We start from the raw sequence: 13,264 nt of genomic DNA on the forward strand, positions 1-13,264 counted from the left end.
CTAATTTTATCAAAGCAAGTTCTTGGAGAGGGATCAATTTCCCCCGAATATTTTAAAAGTAGATTTTTGACAGCACTCTAAAAAATCGATTGTGTATCAATAAAAACAATAATTTAAGGACTGTCATACATCAGTAAAGTTAAATACTATATTTCTTAGAGCGTCTGTGTGGAAATCGCGTGTGTTTATTTATTTTTGGCTGTGATACATCGGAAATTAGAAAAGGGGATCAAGTCTACCCAGTCTCCCCTACAGTAAAGATCTGGTCCGTTGTCGAGCGGCCGTCCACAAATCCCGCTTGACAACCTCCCACAAACTTGTTCACTATTGATGACAGACGACGAAAGATATCTGGTATATTACTTTGTAGGCGCTCGAAAGTTCTCACCGTTCTCAAACTCCAACTTGTCGCCTTTCTTGCAGATGGGGCTTATGACCCCTTCCTTCCACCCCTTCGGTAGCTGTTCAGTTTCCCTGATTGTGACTATCAGTTTGTGCAGGCAAGTAGCGAGCTTTTCTGGGCCATCTTGATGAGCTCAGCTCCGATACCATCCTTAAGGCTACTTACCACAAATTTTCCGCCGAATTTTAGCCCCCGTGTACTTAAATGGGGCCGGGATTTTGATTTTCCGTGCCCAAATCCAGAAAACATCGCATATGCAAAAATGCATGGGGAAAAAATCCGCGGACCAAATTCCCGAGGTGTGAGGCTACCTTTACCAGCTGCTTTATTGGTCTTTAGCTGTTGGATGACATCTTTAACTTCCCTCAAGGTGGTGGCTGCTGGTTGAGTTCCATCATTCGCTGAGCTGGCGTAGTCATTTCCTCCGCTGCCTTGACTTTTACTGCCCGTACTCTTAGCGCCATTCAAATGTTCCTCGTAGTGATGCTCACCTTTCGATCACCACACGTTCATCCGTCAAGATGCTCGAATCCTAATCCCTGCACATCTTGACTGGCGGCACGATGACTGCGGGATACGTTGAGCTTCTTATAGAACTTGCTTGTTTCAGCACAGCTGTTCCATCTCCTCGCACTCCGCTTTTTCCAGGCGGCGTTTATTCTCATGAAAAAACGGGACTACTGTCTTCGCTTCCGTTTATAATATTCCACGTTCTGCTGGGTACTTTACTGCAGCGTGACCGCTCGCGCTGCGTCCTTCTCCTCCAGAATCTGTCAGTACTCTTCGTCGAACCGATCGTTCCGTTGACTTCGTCTCACATACATACCCGACGTTGTTCTCCATTTCGTCGTTAATGGCTGCCTTAAATTTAATCCAACAGTCCTCAAAAGGGGCCTAATCGAGCTCACCCTTTTCCGGCAATGCTACCACGAGATGCTGCGCGTATGCAGCTGCGCCGGTTGCTTCAGTCGCTCTAGGTCGTACCGTGACGGTCGTCGGTACCGAACATTGTTGATGATAAATAGTTTTGGGCGCCGTTTAACCATCACCAGGTAGTGGTCAGAGTCGATGTTAGCGCCACGATATGTCCTGACGTGGATAATGTTGGAGAATTGCTGTTCATCAATCAGAACATGGACGATTTGTGAGTCTGTCTGCAGTGATGATCTTCAGGTGTACTGATACGGAAGGTTGTGTTGGTAGTAGGTGCTGCAAATGGCCATACTCTGGGAGGCAGCGAGATCAATTAGTCGTAGACCGTTTTCATTCGTCAGCCGGTGAGCGCTGAACTTCCCAATAGTCGGTCTAAACTCTTCCTCTTGCCCAACCTGAGCGTTCAAATCTCCTATGATGATTTTGACACCGTGACTTGGGCAGCTGTCGTACTCACGTTCCAGCTGCGCGTAGAATGCGTCCTTATCATCATCAGTGGTTCCGGAGTGTGGGCTATGGACGTTGATTATGTTGAAGTTGAAGAACCGGCCTTTGACCCTCAACCTGCACATTCTTTCATTGATCGCCCACCATCCGACCACGCGCCTTTGCATATCGCCCATCACTATGAAAGCTATTTTCAGCTCGTGTGTGTTGCCGCAGCTCTGGTAGATGGTATGATTGACTCTAAACGTTCACACCATTGATCCCTTCCAACAAACCTCCTGCAGCGCTACAATGCCAAATCCACGGTCCTTGAGCACATCGGCGAGTGTGCTCCCGATGAAGTTGAGAGATTTGCAGTTCCACGAACCGAGTTCCCAACCACTAGTCCCTTTTCGTCGCAGTGGTCTTTGCCAATGGTTCCGGTCCGTACTCTCTTGTTGATTGTTCGTTGCGTATGTTTTTCTAAAGACTGGCTTGCAGGGCCTGATACCAAACCCCTAAATTCCCGGTGGACCATTTTGCACAGTATCACTCTAGCTCAGCCAAATGAATTGCTGTTTGAAGTTTGATCCGACATATGGAGGAACTTCAAAAAGGCGAAGAACTCGCCTGAGGGGTTGGGTACTCCTGGTACGATGATAGACGATAGAAGTTGTCGGCTAGGGCTTTGGCCACGATTGCTGGGAAACCTACAACCAGACACCTGGAGAGGCGTTCCCAGGTAGTACGAGGATGGGATCACCACTCTCGACCCACTAAAACCAACTCCTTCCTCTCCAGTCATTCCCCTGGCCCGCAATTAAGCAATACTTCGGGGGTTGACTATTGGGCATTGCGCCCCCTACATGACGTGCACATGTGCACGTATGCGTCTCATCTCTCCTGGTACATCCCATGCACCACCTGTGCTTTTTTGAATACGAGTTGCTCAAGGTACTCCAAAATGTTCTAAAGTTCAGCCCATGGTATCTACCGGATCAATCAAGGCTTTGACAATGTCCTAATCGTCGGCATACACCCAAGCTGGTTCAATAAGCATATACTCATAATTTTCTTGAGTTTTATTTTTTTGAATACTAGTTGCTCAAGGTACTCCAAAACGTTCTTGCATTTTTAGTTTCGCTTCTTTTCTCGAGATTTCGAGATACTTATCTAGAGAGACTCGGTCCCGATTACCTCGTCTTTTCGTTATTGAGGACGAATCGTACTGCGTGATTTTTTTTACTAGGCAATAAGATTCTTCTCTAGCAACTTTGAAGATTTCATATTGCTTTTGTGGAAATTTTATGTAGATTATTCTATCTGTTGCTATCTGAATGATGCTTGGAGGCAGATGCCATATTTATAGATAATGTGTGAAGTTGGCATTCTTAATAATGGTTTCATTAATAGCAAACCAATGAAACTTCAAGACAACTTTAAAAAATGTTCCTTCCTTGAACTATTTTGTTCAACGCAGATTTGATATCAAAAATCCAAAAAAACATATTTTTCAAATGTTATATAAAACATATAAAATATAATTGTGCACCCCTCCCCTGACATTCAGTCACTCGCTCCGCGGGGGTTGTAATACCCCCATTCCCCATTTGTTTCCACTTTGTGTACCTCCATGCATCTTTTTGGGCGTGAAACATCCGGCATGTCACACTTCTAACACTCACTTCCCTGGGCTTTGATGCTGCCAACGGCTTCCATTTCAATATTGACAGTTCATAGCCCAGATAGTCCTCAATCAGTGTGGTGGTCACCCCGTCCTGCAACATAGTGGAACCACTTACCTTACACATCTCCAATTTCTGAGGTTCCGCAGAAGTATCAACCCCTCGACACTTCTGCCAGACATAACAAGACTTTCCTGTCCCCTGATTCTGAGGTACCGCAGAGGTATCTGCCCCGACACTCCTGCCAGGCCTCACCAGACTTCACTCGTTCTATCACTACCGACCATGCGTACCATGCGAGGCTTACTTTGTGTGCTCGACCATACGTTCGGTTACCTCACTCTGCTCATTTGCCTCTTCTACATGAAACGTGTATAGCAAAAAAAAATCACGGGCTACAAATACACACACAGAGGCACATACAGCCATGTGCTCAGTGTTTCGAGCTGAGTCGATTAGTATATAATACTATGGGTCTCTGAACCTCCTATAAAAATTCCGCTTTTGGAGTGAAATTATAGTTTTTTGGTATAACTTTGTTAAGTACGAGAAAGTCAAAAATGGTTACAAAATGGAGAAAACTGCTAAATTGAGTCCTCATAGGTGCAAACTCTAACTTAACCTCACTTATTTTGATAGTTCACAGAGCTTGTTTACAAGATGTCAGAAGAAAAAATCGACGAGGGGAAAATCAATCGCAAAGGACGTCTAAATGCGAATGAAATGACAAAGCCATTTTATTGGATGCCTGGTGAAAAAGCCCTGTGAACTGTCAACCTACGTCATCATGCACTGGTCTATTGTCTATCTGCTCCTTCTTGCACTGTTACACGGGGCTGTGATATTTTCTCAAATATTTCCAAACACCCGCCTTCACTCGATTTGATTCTAATTTATTGCACATCTCGCGAAGCACTAGTCTAGAGACATCAACGAGTCCAAGCTGGTCAAACTACCGCCCCGGCTGGAACGAAGCGACGCTAGCGAAGCCCTATTATCGAGTCGTGGACCACCAAGATAGCTAATCGGGTTCCCAAACTGTCGCTTGTCGGCATCCAGAAATACCGGTGGCAGTTTCCGATACTTGACTCGCATGACTATATTGTCCGGCACCCGGGGTTCCTTTGGCAGCCCATCGGTTACGGCCTCTTGGGCTGTAGCATCTTCTACGGCTGGATCTACGACTTCTGGTTCTACTGACGTGTCCGACGGTGGTTCCTCTACTTCGGGGATTGTTTCATCTGCAATATTATGCTGATATTTATATTGCGACAGATCGTCGGGCTCAGTCAGCGCATCTACGGTATCTACGTCAACCAAATTTGGTTCTAGTGCTTCCTAGAGGGGGAGGGGTGAAGGGCGGTGAAGGCAGTGAGCCCACGGGTTAGAACACGTTTGAGCCGGAGAGGGGATTTCTGCGATCCGCACTGTTCTCGGTGGACACTTGGCACTTACTTGGCTGGGTTAGTCACGAACGGAAAATGAAACACAGAGCGATGAGGGTTCCTTATGGAAAATATTCATCTTTATTTGGTTCTTTACACTGTAGGGGGAATCTACAAATCTGTTTCATTAAAAGTAATACACAGAAACGCAAATATCGATGCTAATCTCAATCTGTTTGACTGAGAAGGATGGATAGATGACACTGACTGGAAAAAGAGATCAGACAACACGAACATCCACACGCACACACAAACACAACTAAACCCAACATGTACAAACACATGTGACCAACTTGAACTGATTGACCACGCCCAAAAGTGCATTCGCTACCACTACGCTGGCGATTCAGGTGATTCATCGATTTTGAACGGCAGCTGGTTTAGAGCCGCCGGTGGAGGTCCCCAGGATACCTGCCGTGGCGTGCGAGGTCGAAGCCCGTTGTTAAGCTGTGGAGGTTTGTTGCTGGACACCGGAGGTAACGGTATGATCAGTGAAGGCGAAGAATCGGCAAACAAAACCAACTTGGGTGGTTTTCGATGGTGTTTAGTTTTGACGGGTTCCTTCACCTGGATGAACAGGAATTTGTGAGTTTCAACTGGGACAATAGACGAATTGTACATTACTAACCATGCTGTATGAATTGTATTGGAAGCCTTTCGAGGAACAGGTGTTGGGCATAACGTACGTTAGGAAGTATGAAATAAGCATGCAGAAGTACCGTGGGTGCTCTCTGAATCAAGGGATTTTGCTGAATTTAATGCCCACCCATTATACGAGCTTAACAAAAGCTATAGTTCTTATTCTTCATATGTTCTTAGGTAAAAAATGCTTAAATTAAGTTCCATACAATTAAACGTTGTTGGATGACCGTTTTTTTTAAATAATTCTTTATTAGAGTGACTAGCATATATAAATTCTTTTATAGCTAAAGTTTAAACAAAATATTCAAATCTCATGTTGACTACTTTGGTTTTATAATTTTTCGGAAATTTTTTTATATGTATAGGTATACGTTTTAACGAGTTCCGATCTCATGAGTTTTTAATTTGCTCATTGTTCAAATTAAAAATAGTTCGAACGTGAAATAAAAAAAAGGAGGGTTGTGTAAAAGACACGACCGCTCGACGTAAACTACGTAAAACTTCTTAGTGCAATAAGAATCGTAATATCATGTAAATATTATAGGTTGTAACATGACACATTCGCAAATTTTTATAAAAAAAATATGTGAAGTGTAAAATATTTACGTTGCAAACAGATCGTAATTTGATCTAAGTATAAACATTTCTTCAACCACCGCATACGGATGTTAGTTTGAACCGCTACCGGCAAAGAAATCGTCTCAAGTCAATTCAGCAACCTGCCTTTCCGCGCGCTTCTATAGTTCACTCAGCGAACTGGACTATCGAAATTCATAACTGGCGCCTTATGAATCTTCGACTGATTAATCAACCAACAGTGCTTCTCATACGCAGTTACGTTCCCGATTATTCAAGCATCGATGGACGTGTGGTCAACATACCGGCCTCCCGACCCCGACGTCTATGCTTCGAACCCAGTTTGCTGCACTTTACTTTTTTTTAAATGAAAATCATCATTCATAAGGCAATATATTGAAATTTATACCGATTCCTTGTGGCAAATTTTCATAAGACGTTTGATTGAAAATCGTACGTCCATTTTCCTCAGTGTACGGTTTTGCTGGACATCATAGTGCGGTCGTCATCAGCATCGGCAGCCGTTAAAAAAAGTAGTACAGCAGGTGTGGCATTGCGCACCTCGACTCGAAACGAGCAAACAATGCAAACTGTTATACGAAAGAGCTGTCGAAAGGAGATTCGTAATGAGGCCCCAGATTTCTCGGCAGCAGGGATTGCAGAAATCGCTCTCAATAGATAACGAACAACGATAAAAGAGAGGCAAAAACTGTTCCGAATCATAACAAGCCATGATAACAAATTTATCAAACTTGTATACAAGTGCGAAAAAAATAGAATCGGATAGGCAGCCCCCACAGAAAAATAGTGATTCTCGCTTTGTTTTTGCTCATTTCGTGTTGATTACTGCACAGCTGTGTAGAGCAAGTTGAAATGCATCATCAGAGCCAGTGCTCCCCGCATTTGGAGCTTTCTAAAAGAAATTTATCATGGGGTATAGCCTCCCCTTCTCTATCATGACAACTTGCGAAAGTCTCTCGGTTGATGCTACATATCGTATATGTATACAGGGATGATGAGTGAGAGACTTGTTCATTCTCTTTAGGATTCAATCCCTGCTCGGCAGCGATTGAAAATGAGAGAGAAAATTGCACTTGCACAATTCTGCTGTCACCGCCTACAACCGCTTATATGCTGAAGACGCCATCTTTGCGAATAATTTTCTGCAGAAACTACTCGTCGACGGCTGCCACTGGCAAAAATTCATCGGAATGCCCCTTTCCAGTCATTAATAGCAGCTAAACGTAAGTAAGAATCTTGCGAGAAAATTTCACTCGTGCGACAGTTTTCAATACGGCAAACAAAACCGTCTTCTTCATGAAATGGTGGATTAAGTGTGCCTCACTATCAGGATGCAAAACCGACAAAGACGATATTCTTGCAGGAACCACCACCGAAGGCCGCCATTACTGGATGAATTTCGAAATCATGATGATGTTGCTGATGACGGCCGCATGATTATTGACGCGAGAAAACACCCCAGACGTCGATGCTGGGTCCGTTCTCCGAAGAATCTCGAACTAATCTGCTTGCAGGCTTGTTGCGATGCTGGGACCGCGTTGGACTCCTCTCTGCGTAATCTTGAACAAAATTAGGTACGCGCGGGGAAAGCTGCATTCTTGCATCTGATGGAGTAAGCTCATTAGCTCCGCCCCTTCGTTATTCGTAATGAGTGCACATAAAATTTGGTCTAATGATGATTAAAAAAGGGGCAAAGCTTATGGGATCACAATATTGAATACGAGAAAGCAGCTTTTCCGCGCGCATTTTGTTCGAGATTCCACGGAGAGCGGTCCCTGCTCTGGCATCAATGGCAGTCGTAGGAGTCTGTTAGGTCCAGCGGATTGCGGTCCCAGCATCGGCCTTGATGGTGCTCGTAGGCGTGTTGCTGCAGAATCATCGTCGCGTGGCATTCATCAGCAGTATTCAAGTGAAATTTTCTGTAAATCGTGGTGAATCATTGAGGGGCCTACCGCAAAAATCGTCAGCGGATGCGCAAACCGATCCTTTTCAGGATCAGAATATTAAATGGAAGATAATGGTTGTGGGACGAATATTTTTTACAGTAAAAGAAATGATTAACAAGTGATGAGCTTTGTTATAAACTTAAGAATCACTCTTATAAAGAAATAGAAAAAAAGAAATGATGAATTTGATGACAATTATGGCAGCATCAGTGATGACTGTCGGTGATGACTGCTGCAGTAAATTTATCGCCGCGATAGCGTTTGTAACCATTGTAAAACACAATTTTATTGCTAGGTGGATTGGCTTAATATTTGGAAAGACGCATTCTTGTGTATAATTTTCTGTCTCATTACCAACTGACTCAAGAACTACGCCATCAAATTTTCATCAGTAACCATGAAATTATGCTTGGCAATGTGGTGAAAATTTCTCTCAATTGAACTTACTTTTGAACGAAAATGATGCGTGCCCGCAAGACACGGCTTTTTTGTGCAAAGGGAAAATGAAGCGGTGGTTAAAAAATGCGTACCTTACATCAATATGATGTCCGTGTTGGGGATGCATTAACGGGATTGATTCGGTTCTGAAATATTTACCGAGCGTGAAAGAATTAAAATTTTCAATATTTGGACGTTGATAATCAACAGTTTTAATAAAACTAGCATATTGGTGAAAAGTTAGCGAATATATAAATCTTAAATCTTAAAAATCCATCGAAAGATAAAGGCGTTATTAAGATGACACGGGACGCACGGACAATCATCAAATCGTCATCATTTTCATCATTGAATGCTTAATTTTTTTTCTACAACAGAAATGATTTAAAAAAAAGTATCACCGCCGCGTGCTTACTCGCAATCTACATGCTGATACATTTACAGTTACATCAAACAACTAAAAACCGTAATACGCCGTTCTAAAGTTACGAGGTGATAATGCTAGAAAGAGACAAAAGATAGGAAAAATAACACGGTGGGTAGTGCCCCCCCGAGTCATCTTAACGTTCCAAAGCATACATGATTTCGTGGCGGTCTTCAATTTTAAAATTTTCATCCTGTACCCTGCATCCGAGCCTTCCCCTTGGACGTAGTAACTGTTGTATGATGGGCATATGTTACTAAAATATCAAATTTAAAATTAATTAGCAAGTGCTTAAGGCATTTTACAAATGTTTTTTTTTTCAAGTTTCCACATTAACACTTCCAACAATTCCTACTTTAGTAGAAAATTATTTTTAGAACTTTTTAGTGCAATGTTTTCACTTGTAATGAATTAGACTAATGTATTCCATTCCACCACTTGATTGTAAGGACTGTTCAGTTTATTGAGAGGACACTTTTACATGGCGATATAAAACAAATTGGTCAATTTTCATAGAGTTTGCTTTATCGTATATTATAATACACTGTCAATCAACTGTATTTTTTTAAAAGGGATAAAACCGAGCCGGTAACAAGCGCGGTGTCATCATCATCAATAGACATAGACCGCTGTCATCATTGAAATGCAGTATGAAAAAAAATTATAGCCCGGGACATCTTGGCTACGATCTGGCGATGGGCTAAACAATAGGATGTCAATAGCCTGGATAAAACAGTCCTTATCTAATTTCCACCGTGTGGTCACGCAAGGGTTAGTCAAAAAAGTTTGGAGGTCTGTCATAGGTTTAGTAAAAATTTCATAACCAACCAATCCCGTACATGCATTCCCAACACGGACATCCGATGGATGTAGGTTACGGGTCTTTTAGTCTACTGCAAGATTTTCTTTGTACATAAAAGAAGCAGTGCGCGTTTCCGTGCGCGTGTCGTTCGAGTTCGATACAGCGAAGCGACACAAACGGTCGTGCTTTTAGCTCGCGCATCGGGAAAGGTTTTACAAACACTCTAACTTTCACCTACTCAGTGACTGAGTAAAACTGTATTGCTCTCTCTTTTCTTCCCACGGAACTTTTACTTAATTTCCGTCAAAAGCAGGACTACTCAAAGTTTTGGGAGACACAGTGACCAACCCAGTCACATGCAAGGTCCCGAGCGCACTGTCTTTGGAGGCAAAGGTAACCCCTCCAAGCAGCTACTTGCCAGCAACGTCTACTCGTCGTAGACGTCACTGACGAAAAAGAGGAAAAAGCAGCAGTTCAGCTGCATCAAGCACAACCCGTGCGGAAGGAGAAGTGCCCGCCGGTTTTCATCCAATTTGACCCGCCGGATCTGCGCCCAAAGCTCCACTAATTAATTGCGAGGGGACCAAACTACATGTTCCGGCATTGCAGTGGGAGTGATCCCCTCAAACAAAGATCACTACAAGTCTGCCATAGAGTTCCTTCAGGTCCACATGTATGAGTACTACAATCATGACCTCCCCTGCAAGAAGCCGCTTAAGGCTTTGCTGCGTGAGCTCCACGATATGGATGAGCAGCAGCTAATTGTCGAGCTGGTGTATTGTGAACTCAAACCTGAAAAATATTGTGAACTCAAACTTGACATCCTCCATAAAATCGCACGGTTCAATCGCTTGGAAGAAACTTAAGCTCTTCGGCGCAACAAATTACATGGTCGTCGATCTTAACGAGGTGAACTATACGGCCATCCCAACTCTCCGTCGAGCGATTCCAGTCCTTCCACCGTTACAGCAGCACAACTCGATTTGTTCAGGTCTTCACTCTTGGCATGTTCATCATTGAAAATTGCTGCTATGGTGGGCCTGGTCAACTGGAACGCTTGTTCGCTCAATAGCAAAACAATGTAGCTGAAGGATCTCTGAATCTAACGCGGAGACAAGGTCAGTACATATCATGAGCCCGGATTCCCCCACTAGGCTGAGTCGGTCCGGAGTTCATGCAACAATCATGGCTCGGCAGGTAAGTAACACCCTAACCATTGATACACTCACTAAAGATTCAATGCGTTTACGAAATGTCACTCGAAGGCAGTACCAGGATAATAGGCTGCCTGCCCTCAAGAAAAATAAGTCGTTCTGAAAAATAACCAAAATTTTTAAATCCAAGCCTTTGCCCATTCTCCCTGTGATCCCATTAGACAACAATCCCAAGTAACACGGTTTGTTGTATGAGTGTAAAAAACACATCTTTTGAACATATAGTATGTTACGTTTCGGTATGAAAAACTGCTTTAATTACTTTCACACGACCCAAACCAGGGATGCCAGATACATTTTTTTTATAAGTCTGTACCGATTTCAGCAAAATACCTGTATTTGTCTGTATGGAGACTAGAACCTACAGGAATTAGAAAATTGTTCAAAAACCATACACTTTTGAAAACGTAGAATATCGAAGTTTCAATAATCAAAAAGTCATTGTAGTACTTAGTCGAGTCAAGTACGAGATATTGAAGACAAGTAAGCTTTGCGCTTTCGAACAAAATACCTTTGGCTTCCTAACGGAATCTTTTAAGACTTCGGAATCCCAAAAGGATATCCCTTATACAGAATGAGAAAAAAAATCGACTGCACTCAGGTATTCCAATAGTATTCCTTTTGAAAGTCTAGGAGGAATCCGTTCGAAAGTAAAGTCCAACATAATTTCGTTCAGCAGCCCAATAAGGTTCCGTTAGGAAACCCAAAAGAACTCTGTTTTCGAAGCCTATAAGAATTTCGTTCAGAAATATAGAAGAATTTCTTCCAGAATCACAAATAATTTCGTTCGGAAACCCAGAGACTTATTTGGATTTACGAACCGAGATTTTTGTTTGTTTTCTGAACAGAGCTTTTTTTCGTAGCTTTATTAGAATGATTTTTAAGTTCAGTACAAAGTTCATCCATTAAAGAAGAACTGAACTTGGTTTTCGCAAAGAATTCTTCTGTGTTTTTTGAAGCGATTCCTTTTGCAGTTCCGAGCAAAATCCTTTCAGGATTTCGGTAGGAAATCGCTCAAGTATTCTAATGGAAATCCCTTGATCAGAAGCAGAAAAAGATTCCGTTCAGAAGCCCAGAACGCTCGGAAAGTCCAGAAGGAATCCGTCTGGAAGACCAAAAGTATTCCATTCGAGATTCAAGAAGGATTATGTTCAGAATCCCATCAGAATTCTGTTGGAAGATTACTTTCGTAAGCCCAAAGGAATTTCGTTCGAAAACTCGAAGGGATTCCGTTAGTAAACCCAGGAGGATTACGTTTGGAAGTTCAAATAATTCTGCACGGAAATCCGTACGGATGTCTTTTGGGCACCATAATGGAATTCTTTTTGGACTTTCGAAAGGGATCATTTTGTGTTTAAGAATGGATGAATTTTGGACTTCTGAATGGAATCTTTTTAGGTTCCACAAAGGAATTTAACGAATCTATCAGTTTGAAATTCTAAAAGGATTCTGTTTGAAACCCAAAAGGAATCCCGTTCAGAACCCTAAAAGGTTACGCTCAGATTTCTAAAACGTTATCGTTTGGAAACCTTATAGAAATCCTTACGAAATCCCATAACAATTTTATTTGGAAACCCAAAATGGTTTAACTGGATAGCCCAACAGGATTCTGTTTGGCCGCCCAGAGTTTTCGACAACTGAATGTCTGTAAAAGTCTGTAACTTTAATCAAAAGTCTGTATAATGTCTGTAATCTGTATGAGGTCTGTATGTAAGACCAAATGTCTGTATAAATACAGACATGTCTGTATGTCTGGCATCCCTGACCCAAACATATATTTTATTATCGAAAATTATCGATATTTTCAACATCTTTCAGTTGCAACCTTGTTTTTGATTGCACATTTACAAGACTAAGCTTAAGTACTAAGGATGTTTTCAGTAACCGACTTTCAACATGATTCTGTCAAATTGAATACCAAAACAAAAATGCTGAAAAAATGTATACAAAAAACGAATGAAAACAAGCATGCATGAAATGATGAATACCATTTTAATAATATTAATAAACATATACAAACTGAATAAATAAATCAAATTTGTTTCGAAGTCTCGGTCGAAACATTATATGCGGCTCATGTTTCATTGGTTAACTTTTCGTTTTACTTCTCCTAAATTCATGCGCCATTGATTGAAGAAAAATATAACTATGCCAAAGCATATTTTTAAAATTGATATGTAAACAAATTCTCGGATCTGCAAAAGAAAAACAATATGCCGAGTTACGAGACGAGCCAGCCCAGGGCTGAAAGTCTCGTCAATAAAGACAAAAAAATGGCGGTTTGTTGATAAACAACAGGGTCGATGAAG

The 13,264-nt window shown here is 42.1% G+C and overlaps 1 pseudogene; it reads right to left on the reverse strand.

The window, feature by feature from the left end:
• Positions 1–4,944: 4,944 nt before the first annotated feature.
• LOC134202362 (axotactin-like) overlaps positions 4,945–13,264 on the reverse strand; it is a 218,256-nt pseudogene continuing 209,936 nt past the window's right edge.

The sequence above is a fragment of the Armigeres subalbatus genome, unplaced genomic scaffold, assembly GCF_024139115.2.
Source record: "Armigeres subalbatus isolate Guangzhou_Male unplaced genomic scaffold, GZ_Asu_2 Contig1190, whole genome shotgun sequence".
In the NCBI taxonomy this organism is placed as follows: domain Eukaryota; kingdom Metazoa; phylum Arthropoda; class Insecta; order Diptera; family Culicidae; genus Armigeres; species Armigeres subalbatus.